At 37.6% G+C, this 12,858-nt stretch overlaps 1 protein-coding gene across 1 annotated transcript in view; it reads left to right on the top strand.

Annotated features, from left to right (window-relative positions):
• Positions 1-12,858, top strand: part of wdfy3 (WD repeat and FYVE domain containing 3) — an 87,531-nt gene that overhangs the window by 540 nt on the left and 74,133 nt on the right. The window lies entirely within an intron of this gene.

Genomic DNA, 12,858 nt, shown 5'->3' with positions numbered 1-12,858 from the left:
CCCGTGATTCATTATCGTCTCGGAACAACCTAGGAGGACGCTGGTGGGTGTGAGTTGGGCTATCCTTACAGTTGGTGGCATTTCTTGCTGGATTTCCTCGTCTTTATGCCGGTAATGTGATGCTAATGCAGGGGCAGGTTTGATGTAATGTCTTCTCTCAGGAACACTCAAGGTCTGCTGGGAGGAAAGTCGAAATGACTGGCGTGTTTTGTTGGATTATTTTGGCTTAATCTGCTCTGTCACTCTGCTCTTCTGTTTCTATTTACTCATGCTCCTCTGGTATGTAACTTTAAATCATATGTGTGTGCCACCTTGAAAGTGCATTGTTCCTGATTACATGGCTGACTGCCCGGTTGCTTGTGTAGCAGCTAAAGTGTCCTCTGGACTAACTAACATGATTACTGTAAATGTGTGTCATGCTTTTGCAACGATTACTGAGTCCCCTGGCAGGGTGGATAGTGAGGTACCAGCCTGATCACATGATAGAAATGTGGGTTTTTTTAATCTGATGTTTTTGTTCCTCAGTAATAGCAACAAAGGGAAAGGTGCTGTGCACATTTTTATTTTAGTTGGCTATAGTAGTAAGACAATTGAAAATGCAAGTTTATTAGATAAAAATGTGTTCACTGTATACAAATTTACTTTGACATATTTGATGTTTTTTTTATGTTTCTGTCATTTGTACAGATTGAGCATTGTGTAAACTTCTCCTTTGAAATAAGATCACATCCAGTGCCAACACTGTCTCAAAGATGCAGTTCAAATTACATTTGACCAGTGATGATTTGTTCAGAGAATGTTAGCAGACTTCACCAGTATTTTACACCTCAGTATATGTAGAATAACTGAGACATTTGTATGTGTAGTATTGCGGTTCATTCAATTGATCCTGAAATGCTGTACAACTACAACAGCTGTAGGCAACATCTCAATCATTTCCAGTGACATACTTTTCTTAACAATGAAAACTGTCATTGGTACTTCAGACGTAATTAATGTAATAGATGTCACATGCAGCCTTATAGCTTCACCTGCCTACAGCACCATCATACCCTCTGTAAATGTTACAAGTATACAGAGATTGTTAGCATTTGACTCATGCAGACAGTCATTAAAATGATACAAAGAATTATTTTTTTCCTTCCAGTGAGACCTTAAAAAATCTTACTGTAGAAAATGACTGAATTGTGTGTCATAAGCTACTATGAGCAACAGCGATGTGAGAGCTGTTTTGTTTGGTTATAAGAAAATATTTTCAATTAGCTATTGTAGGTAATTACAATAGTATTACAATTAAGGCCATGAGCATGTGAAAAGACAATGACTGAAAATGTGTATACAGTAAAGTATAAGGTGGAATGTAATAGCTATTATAGAACAAAAATTACCGTTTTCTACAACTTGACATAGTATTACGGAATTGTAAGTTCATGATGATGTTCATTCATAATGAATGACACCTTCATATATTGAATAATTATTTAATATGAATCTGTCTGATTTAATGGCTGTAAGCTGGCTATTAGTGTTAGCAATCTGAAGATTTTAATATATGAAAACATGTCAGTATTTGCATTTGACTCAATTCATAGTATAACTTTTAGTGTTTCTGCAGAGAATAAGACAAGCATTATTTCATTGTCACTTACTTGGTTGTAACAAGGTGCTACTTGACTGTTGGCTCAAGGTTGTTTGAGGAGGAGGTTGAGGGCGATGGAGACCATCAGACATCACCATACACACAGATATGTAGTCACAAGTGTGAAGTCGTACTAGTTGTGAGTCCTCCAGGTGTAGCATGGTGCTGACCCATCATTTTCTAGTGTGAAAGAAATTCTAATTTTGAACCGTCTGTGGTTGGTGGCGGTGCATGGCCTAGTACAGTACTCATCCAGTGTGAGAAGAAGAAACCGCCAAGAAAAGTGAATCTCAACTTGAGCTTGAGTGAAATTTATTTAGGAACCGACAAACAGAGTCAAAATAAACATTTCTAAATGATGTCAAACTAAACGTTTATTTGTCCATTTCAAATAGAAACAAGAACCAATGCAGTCAGGGACTGCAACATCCCGCGACACCCCTGAATTCAAAATATTACCCCTACCTACTTCCATAGGTCAAAGATTAAAGCTAGTGCGCTAATTTACTTTCATAGATCAAAGCAGTAGCTTGACCTACAGTCTTACCATGGCCTTCTCCCTCATCTTCCTGAGTTTTCTCAAGGTCATCGTCTCTTTTTCATCTCCTTTGCTGCCCAAGTAATGTGTTTTTTGTTTTGTCTTTCTATCTGCAACGGTTGCGAAGATATTTGTTGGACTTACGGACGGATGGACGGATGAACGGACTAGAGTAACGGACGAACACACAAACGCTGACAATTAAAATACATCACAGCTATGAAGCGGGATGTAATTAGACTCACCAGTGGTAACGCAACATTATCTGAGAAATAACATCCACCAAAATACCAATTTAGCAGCAATGGTTGTGCTCTGTTGTTGATCATATTTGAACTTATTTGCTAATTATTTTAATGTGTAATCAGATGTAATTAGTGTAATAACTGTATGACTGGTTGATGTAATTGTTGATTTGTGGGCTGCATCTGCTTCTGCAAACTGAACTTCTTTTGAACTTCTTTTACAAACAAGAGATTCTGATTTTAGGTATTTTATGTTTTTTTGTTTCAAAAATTGAAGGTGATATACAAAATAATTGTCTATAATGAATTCAACAATACAGGTGAAGAAATAAGTTAATTGATGAGAACTGTTGTGCAGGACTAAATGAGCACATAGAGAACATAATCTTGAGTTCTGGTGATAACTGGTTTTTCGATCCCTCCTTTGAATAAATGCATCTCACCACTCATAACACTTTCAATACACAAATAAAATTGAATTGAACAAAAATATGTTCAGAATAAAAAAAATTGAAGGCTTTATTATATTCAAACAACTGTGATTGTTTTTAAATCTGTTGTTTTTGTTATTTACATAATTTTTCTACCCCAAAGGAGATGAAATAATTTACAATTAGTCATAGTCAACTTTATTGTCAAATGTACCATATATGCACGACATACAGCTCAGATGAAATTACAGTCCGCTCAGACCCACAGGCAGTAAAAAAAACACGAAAGAACTCCCTCATTGAGGAAGAAACTCCGGGCAGGACCCAGACCCTGGAGGGCGGTCATCTGCCTTGACCGGTTGGGTGGGAAAGAAACTATACTGGAGATAGAGACAGGGCAAGGCAAACAGAGAGAGAGGCAGAGAGAGAGAGGCAGATAGGCCAGATAGAATTTACAGTCCAAATTGTGCTGTAGCTGCTGAAGTGGAGGCGGGGTTTCCAGACCTTTGGATTTCCTGTCTTCCATTTGTTCCCCACCTGTGGTATGATTCTATAAATTTAATGTACATTGTTGAGTCCTTATACTGTTATGACTGACTGAATGTTATGAAACAATTGGTTTAGACATAGTTAAAGCTGTGTCAACCCTTATAAAGTTTTAAGGGTTTGGCAAGGGTTAGTATATTTGAAATGATTCTTTGTAATAATTACTCAATAATAAATGTATTTCTAATTTAGAAAAAAAATATTCATCGTCAGAGATTGTGTATGCGATTTTAATTGACTACAAATACAAAAGTAACTTTCTTGTAGATACCACAAGTGCATTTTGAAGAGAGTGCCTGAGGCCAGCTTAAAAAAAGACATTAATATGAATATATTGATAAAATAGCATCAGACCAAAGCTTTATTCAGCATAGAGAGCGAGATTAATATCTGAGATTACGTTCAGTCTCGAGATCAGAGCAGCTTTGTGAATAATGTGAGTTGTGTAGCACTTGTTATTAATTTGATCTAGCTAGATATTAAAAGTTGGTGAATACAGCAGCTCAACCCCTACATCCTTCTCAGTAAAGCAAGTAATCTCGCTTAAGTCATGTAGAAAGCATTGTAAAGAAAGCGACAATATGTGTGTTTTTGTGTGTGTGTGTGTGTGTGTGTGTGTGTGTGTGTGTGTGTGTGTGTGTGTGTTTGTGTGTGGGTTTGTTTCTTGCTGAAGATGCCCTGCCATATTTACTCCAGTTTCAGTTCGCCAGTAGGAGTCTTCTTGAGACGAGACAATGTACAATCAAAAAGCCAGGAGCATAATTCTTAATTAACCCACAGGGAAATGGCATGCACGTCACAAGCGCCACCAGAGCACCACTGTCAGTGTCACAACACATACTGTTGTAAGCACAAATGCTTTGCGTATGTGTAATGAAGATCTATGACAAACGTACACAAATAGTTACATACTTGCAGTTTTGTTGTTCTCATTTCTTTTGCACTCGATGTTGGATTACAGAGTTGATTTGTTCTGGGAAAAGAATAAACCTGTAATAGTTATATGTTATCTAAACATTTTCCTTTTTTTTTTTCAATTTCCCATATCATGAATGGAAACAGACACTGTTGTGTCATTACCAGCTGCCACATTATAAGTTCTCTCAATAGTGTAATGTCAGATTGTCAAACCATTGGATTTTGTCCAAAATATGCAGTCCACCTGGAGTGTACATGTCTCTTGTTCACTCTCCTATTACTAGATGATCAATACTACTACCACCACACAACTAGATGCAGTTCCAAAGTCAAAAGGTTTCTGAGCGAAAATGAAGCTTTTAATCATCACTTATGACACAATCGAAATGCTTGGCAGTATCTCCAGAAACCCTGTTTATTTCAGTTTTCTCTTTTGTTATTAATTGATGTTGTTACTATTTTGTGGTGGTTAGTTTTTATGCATCAGCCGTTCGATTGTAGATTGGCAGCTCTTGTGGTGTATGATGTGAGGTCGGCCATGATACCAGTAACACAGTGGTCATTTTGAATAGCTGTGTCTGTCTTTCTGCTCTCCTCTTTCTGCTCTCCTCTGTCTTCACACAAACAGCAGCAACATGGTGCCTTCCTGCAGGTTTGCTCTGAGGTGTGGGCGCATTTATTTGCGCTGTAACCACTATTAAACTTTCAGAAAATAATTTTGTATCTCATATTTGCTGCGCTCCCTCTCTTCATCCACTGTCTAGCTGGCTCAACCAGCACTACTCTGTTGAGCAGGGAATGAGTCGCCATCCCATAACCCAGTCCGAAATGAAAGGCAAAATGAGTTTGTGAATCCATCTTGTGCTTTTGGATATCCTCCAAATTTAATGGGGTCTTCTTTGGCCCACCCCATTCTGGTTTTTCTGTAATCGTGGTGGGAAACATGCTCAGATGAATACGTAACATCCTTTGCAGAGGTAATATGTGCGGTTTTAGGCAGAAAAGAGCTAAAATCCATCGTCAATCCATACTACACAGCAAGTTTAGTGAGTCAAACTCCTGAAAAGCACTCAGGCTCAAATAACACAATTCATCTCTTTTAACTACAGATAAGCTTCTGGAGGGTTGTTTTCCCCTTGGAGTGTATAGTCATCCATACTGCTGGTGTTGAATAGGAGACTCTATAGCAGACTTCATTCAATGAGGTAGACGATGTGCATCCATGCTGGTCTAATTTCCATATGGCCCAGTGTACCACTACAGGAAACTCACCTCTCAGTGAACTAGAGTTTCAATTACTCTGACAGTTTTTATTCCGTGGAATATTTACAATGTTTTGCTCTTTAAATACAGCAAAATGGCCCTTACAGCTCCCTAGAGCACAATGTGACATCTTAAGATGTCTTGTTTTTTCCAAGTAGCACAAGGATGCTCAAAAATAATCAAGAAGCAAATTTTCTAATTTAAAAATATTCAAACTTATTGAATTAATGATTGTTTCACCCTTGGTATGTAATATGTCCACAATATTGATTGAAAGCAAATTAGCTTATATAGAAATTACGATATAAGTTTCACTAAAAAATACATCTGACATCATTATGCCAGTTTTCTAATGTGAAAATGTGATGTGAAGAGACAACTCCTGAGACAGCTTGTTCCATTCCTTTATGTGTCTGACATTATAATAATGCAAAGTTAATGTGGACCCACTGAGCCTGCACATTGTGATCCCTAAATTCTTATCATATTAATTTTTAATGGTGCCCGCTCACTACTATGGGTAATGCAAGCTCCCCCTTTTTCTGATCTAAATGGTTTGTTCCTCTTGCCATGACGGCCATAGTTGCTCCACACATTAGCCACCACTCCTCTTCCTCCAAAGCATTGTGCACCCCACCCGGTGTCAGGGGGGATCAGCTGTGCCAGTCCCAGCAGGCCACACACACACGCACACACGCACGTACAAGGACACACGCACACACACACACGCACGCACGTGCGCGCGCACACACACACACACACGCACACACACACAATGCACACAATACACTGGCTGGTGAGCAAAGCCCCTGGTACTGCCAATGAAGACAAGCCATGCCTCCAAGCTCAGCCTCTCCTCTTTTCACTCTGCCGTGAGAGGAAGGCATGACAGCACTGTCGTCGCATCCTTATGAGAGAAATAACACCTTGTCGGGGAATATTTTTCTTTTCTTTTCTGCCGCTGACGAGCTGAGATGCTGGCAGAGCGCAGAGAGAACAGCAGGTAGGGATAAATTAAAAAAAGGGATGCTGAGCTTGTTTCCGCGGTGACCATGAATTTGTTTACTGTAACTGGAGAGCTTGACCTTGGTGGATAGTGTAATCTCTTTAAGTGATTATTTTTGATGTAAATTATTTCTTGTAGGTGTCAGTCTCATTCTGCATATAAAATTTGTATTGAAGTACTTTAGTGGATGTTTCCATTCAGCGCGACAGAGTGCAGTAGTCTTCAGTTACCATCTCTACCACTGTTGAGCAGTGTAGGATGCAACAGTCAGAGCTTCTGTATGTGTAATAAAATCCCTTGAGCCATGTCTTTTGAGCCATGATGTGCTGAATAAAATAAAAGAATACAGTTCCTTCTATTGTCATATCCCCTGTTTATCTGCGTAGCAGATAAATAGAGATAGATACTGATTATTTGATTGGATTTCTTTTGTGTAATACTTGAGTCTATTTTGTCAAAGAAAATATTTTAATATAGCTGTGATAATGTAAGGATGGTACAGTCCTCTTCCAGATTTGTCTGTTTGGAATGGGTCATTTTGTTGCTTTTGGTGTTAATGATGGCAGAGTCTAGTTTCTAGTGTCTAGTTCCTGTTCACAATTTTGAATCTCAGTTCAAAACCCGATTTGGGTGTACAAAGAGTGTAACCTACTATGATATCTTAAAGGTGATTTAAATAATGGCTGAGCAAACATCACATCAACATCAAATATGCCACTAATTCACAGCAAGAAAACCAAACAAATCAAAAACACATGTTTTGGCTGACTACACGCAGGGTTAACAATACTGCATTCAAGATCCCAACAGACTCTTGATTCACATTTAAGGAATTTTGCATTATCAGCTCTGCAAACAATTGCCCTTATCTATTTGTTAAGTTGTTCAGTTGTCCGTGTTGATGTTGCAAAATTTAAAGAGTAGTGTACTAATATCAATTATCGGAGACTTTTATGTAAATCCCAAGATTTCTTCACTGATATATCAGAATTGCCAACACCACTTCCAATAGTGAATGATTTCAGAATTTTTTTTAATCTCAATAGAAAATTTCAAGGAATTTTTGAAATTGGAGTTTGTGTTTTCCTAATTTTGCAATGTGTCATAAAAACACAAACAAAGGAATGCTTTAGTTTCAGAATAGATGTGTGTTCCTATCGTCTCCAGCAATATCAGTGATATGAAATAATCATACCTTCAATAATAATTTTATAATTAATACTCATTCTTTCCCACATCCATTTTTTCCAGATTTTTCCAAAATTTCTTGCCCCTCCAGCAACTCACTTGCTCAGGTCTTTGTTTTTGTTGTTTATTTTCATATGTTGTTGGTCATTTTGGAATAGGATACCTTCTCATAATGAAGCAAACTTATTAATGAAATTATGCTGGCAAGGCACCAAAACCTTTTGAATGAGTCATACTCATCTTTGAGAATTTTATGTCGCCTAGTCTCATTAACTGATGCACTGAAACTGTCATTATATTAAATGTTGTTTATTCCTCAAAAATCCTTAGAGAACTGATCACATGTAGAATATGCCATCATGTGTCACTAGAAACCTGTGTTGATGGCACTGCCCTGTTTACTAAAGTTAAGTAGATGTCCAGTGAGAATGCCGTCATCTCCGGTCCTGTCTGGACTTGTTTATGACATAATTTCCTGTTCTTCTAGCTTGTCTTATGCTCATATAGGTCATGTTATCAGCTGGTGATCAAAGACCTGCTGCTCTTGTTAGAAGCTACTCCATTTTAAAGTTGTCACTCTTTATGCCAGATGCCTCCACCCCCTTCTAATTACTGATCTCTTTAAAATGTCTTAGGGTGTCAGACATTTTTCTTTTTTTCTAGTGACTTGTTGGCCAACAAAGAGAATTATCTAAAGGGTTATTATGTGTCTCAATGGCTTGCAGAGGAGATACTTTACCATGGGTGATGACTACATTAGTTTTTCTCTTTGTTTTTCTTTTCTTTCTTTCTTTTTTTTTTTACCCAAATTTGCATTTCTTCTTACAAATTTGTTTCTATCTCAAAGCTTTTGTCAACCCAGTTTTCTCTTCTCTGTGGAGTTCTCCAGCTTTCACCCCCTGCATAAACTGTCAAGTAGAAGATATTTCTGTGATTACATCACTTTATCCAGAGAAACAACCACACAAAGCTTTGAAGAGGTGGGCTTTTCCAGGGCACGGTCTGCCCTCATCTCCCAGGAGTTAGCGCTAACGCTGTGAGATGTTCATTGAAGCTGGCATCTGCCTAAAGAGAATGCTCTGGAAATGACTGGCCAAGAAACCCAACACAGTTCCCCACTGCATGGGAGTTAAAATTCCACTGATGCCATTGATTCCTTTCCTTTGGTCCAGTCAAGACATGGTTTAGGCTGTTTAATGGCTGCCATAACAGGAATGGTGGGGAATGCACAAAATTCCGTGTCTACTCTAAAAGGTTAGGGTTAGGGTTATCATTGACTTTAAATCAGTGATCATGATGTTGTGCTCTGGGTATCAAATCTGCCCTACTTGCAATTGGATTAATTGTAGGAAGAAGGAAAGGTCCATTAAGACCTAAAGTTATTTTGATAGAGGGATGTATGGATGAAGTAGAATTTTGAAAATCATGATTGACTATCAAAAGTTATTCTCAACAGGTGATGGGATGGAAATTGATATTTGAATGTTATATTTTTAAAATCGTTTAATTTTAATAACTCTTCACTTGAAATACAGCTGTACTGCCAGAGTGTGACAATGATAGATAGATAGATAGATAGATAGATAGATAGATAGATAGATAGATAGATAGATAGATAGATAGATAGATAGATACATACATACATACATACATACATACATACATACATACATACATACATACTTTATTCATTCCGGAGGAAATTGTATAATAATAATACAACTACAAACTGTTTCCAGCCACTATTAACAACAAAATGTGTATTTTTACAACCAGTTCTTGGTTGCCAGGGATAAATGTCTTATCACAAGACTGACAAAACTATGTTTGATTATTTGACAGAAAGACACTGGCAGAAGATCTGTCCAGACTTTGACCAAGGCTTGGTTGGCAGACCAAGTGAGGTTGATGATAGAGGTGCAGGACAAACGACTCCAGTCATCTCATAGAAAACATGTGATTTCTATCAGCTTCCATCAATGCAAAAGTATTTGAACTTGAATGACTTTGTTGAGTTTGCAGTGTCATCTAGAAAAAATATTTGTATGGGGGTTATTAATCAAGTCCACATTGTAGCCTATTGCAAAAAGAACCTTTGACAACCTCTCAAGCTGGGTTCTGTGTTGTTGTGACACTCACTGCTTACCAAATAGGTGGAGTGAGCTGTAATCCTGCTTTTAACTGTGGATCACTGCCTCTCCTTTTGTTGATTTTCCAGCTCAGCCTTATGCTGATTCGAATGACATGTGTTTGCCCCAGTTTGTGGTCACAGCCTTGCTGTGCTCCAATTCAAATGTTCAGCAGTCCTGTCTGCTGCAGTTGATCTCTGTTGCACAGTGCCCAGTACATCATATTGGGAAGGATAGATGGCTGGGTTCATCTCGAATACAGTGTAAGAAATTATTTAAGTCAGTGATCATTATATATTAAGCTTTGCCCAGTTTACCAGACACCCTCTTAAAGTCATGTTCCTGAAGAAGCTCCCACTAGTTTCCATCCTTTGTGTGTGCTTGACCACAGAGGAACCACTTCTGCTTTTGGATTGTAAATCTCTGACAGAAAGCTACATTTTCTCCTTGATCGGCAGATTTTCAACAGTGTAGTCTGTGCCTCAGTGCAGTTTCCACTTTAGCCAACAGCTAAGGACTGACTTTTCTGCTGATATTGCTTCGGCCAGTACATCCTGATCACTGCATAACCCCCGTGCTGGTGTATTGGCTTGGCCAAGTGTCCAGAGGGTCTGTGGCTTTTTCTCAAACTTTCCATTATTACCATTGCTTCCGTCTTGTAATCTGCCTATTTTTTCAGTTGAGGATTTGTTGTTTTATTTATGGAAGAGAATTTTGATCATTTGAGATGGATTACAATGTTGTGAAAGAGAAGTGGTGAACAAAAACAGTATTTGTCAACCCACGAAGAGGAAGCATGTCAGCAGTGCAGTGAGTTGATCAGGCTACTGCAGTGCAGAGAGTAGCTCTGCTCATCCTTACAATCTGAACAAGATATACCAAAGTGGATGTGGTGAAATTCATAATTTGAGCCATATTTACACCGAATAGTTTTCGGCACCTGAAAGAACTGTCCTTACCATAACAAATTCACTGTTGACTGTCACAGTCTGTAGTGGAATTTGTTTATCACATAGTGGTTACAGCTCTCTTTTGTAACATGTGATGGATGAGGTTAACTCGGTCACCTAGACCAATGAATGCTTGCCAGCATACAGTCAGTTATAACCATTCTCAACAACTGCCTTTGGTATATCTTTTCAGTCACACTCATAGTGCAGAGTAGTTTTTCAGGCTGAAAAATTTGATTGAATTTTAGTTTAAATTCAGTTTAAGCAGTTTTCCACAGTGTAATCTAGCAGACCTTGCCCTGTAACATCCTACGGTTGAAAAGATTTACCGTAATTTTCTGCAAAATAAATGGAGTGAAGGTCCAGCAGAAGTGTTCTCAGTGAATATAAAAAAATCTTATTTTTGAATCCTTGAAAAGCTGTGCCTTTTAATATAATGAAAATGTACTGTATCTTTGACCTTCAGTAGCTTTCATTATAGTACTGGATTTACATTTTCACATGTAAATCCAGCAAAGAAAAAAAAATCTGTTTAGACACATGTGAATTAAATTTCATATTAGAAAGTAAAAGACAGAACTATATTTACAAAAATATATATTTTCAACCAAACTATCAGCGTCTGCAGCAGGCAGTGGTAGGATTTTGTTGTTTTGGAAGGATTTATACTGTAACGTTGGTCTAATGCTTTATCTTAGGTAGACAGAGCTGGTGGTTAGTAGACACTGCATTGTGAGGAGATCACTGCCAGCACAGGCTGAATTGTAAATGTCAAACCCTCAACCTTTCAGGTCTTGACTCACTTCTTTTGTCTCACACCATGTGCCTAAAACGAGTGTGAGATTCATCAAACATAATACTGTACCTGTTTATGTTTATTTTCTGAGGAAATGTTTTGAGAATATGATTCTAAAGTAAATATATCTGAACTAATGTAAATAAAAAATTCAATAATTCTTTTTTTTAAATATATCTATGTTAAACAGCAACTCTTTGATTACAGAAAATACCTTTAGACCTCAAGAAGTGTAAACTCATTACAGAAGATGACCAACACTTGGTACAAACAGCATTTTTCTGCGGAACCAAATAATTTATAGATTTGATTGATTTAATCTTTATTAATGCTACGCAGAATGAAAGGTTGGTTGCATGAAGATGAAGACTTGTTTAGACATACATTTTTAAAAATGAAAGATCCCTAATTTAATAACAATATAATTAACTTTTAATAATGTAATTACTGATAAAAATTCCATAGTAACTGGTTGCAGGAATAAAAATCTAAAGTTAAGCGCAAATTGCAACATTGACAAATAAGTTAATGATGAATTGTATAATTGATTAATATACTGAATACCTAAACTGACTAACTATATGAAGAATGGTATATCAGAAGATGTCTATGGAGGATTGTCAGTCATCCAGATGGAGGTAGATCTCTGTATTGAATAAAGTCATCTAGATTTGTTTACATGGAACGAAGCAAAAGTATACCGGTGAAAGTTAATTGAATTTTATTTGATTTCTTTTTTAGTTTTAGTACACACAGACCACATCACCGCTATGTGGGCAGAATGAGTCTTCAGTTTTAAGTAATGTTGTTAGCGGCACAGACACCAATTTTCTTATTTTCTTGAAATCAAAATAAAACATGCCCCTGCCATTACATGTCTTTTCACTTATTTTTGACAAGCCTTGAAGAAATGAAAAGCAAGAAGTTAAGGTAGAGGTGACTCATTCAGATGCCAGTCATGGCAAAGCAGTCCTTGAATAATATACTACTGAATAAAGGGCAGAGGCCCTAGAGAAAGACCAAAGAAGAGGTTTATGGATGTAGTGAAAGAGGACATGAAGGTAGTTGGTGTGAGGGAAGAGGATGCAGAAGACAGGGTTAGATGGAGGCAACTGATTCGCTTTGGCGACCCCTGAAGGGAAAAGCCGAAAGGAAAAGGAGAAGAATAAAGGACAGACCTCTTGGAACTCGAATAATATGTCCAGCCAT

The sequence above is a fragment of the Antennarius striatus genome, chromosome 3 (assembly GCF_040054535.1).
Source record: "Antennarius striatus isolate MH-2024 chromosome 3, ASM4005453v1, whole genome shotgun sequence".
NCBI classification, from domain to species: domain Eukaryota; kingdom Metazoa; phylum Chordata; class Actinopteri; order Lophiiformes; family Antennariidae; genus Antennarius; species Antennarius striatus.
Note: the sequence above shows the minus strand (reverse complement) of the source record. Positions and strands in the feature narration are given on the sequence as shown.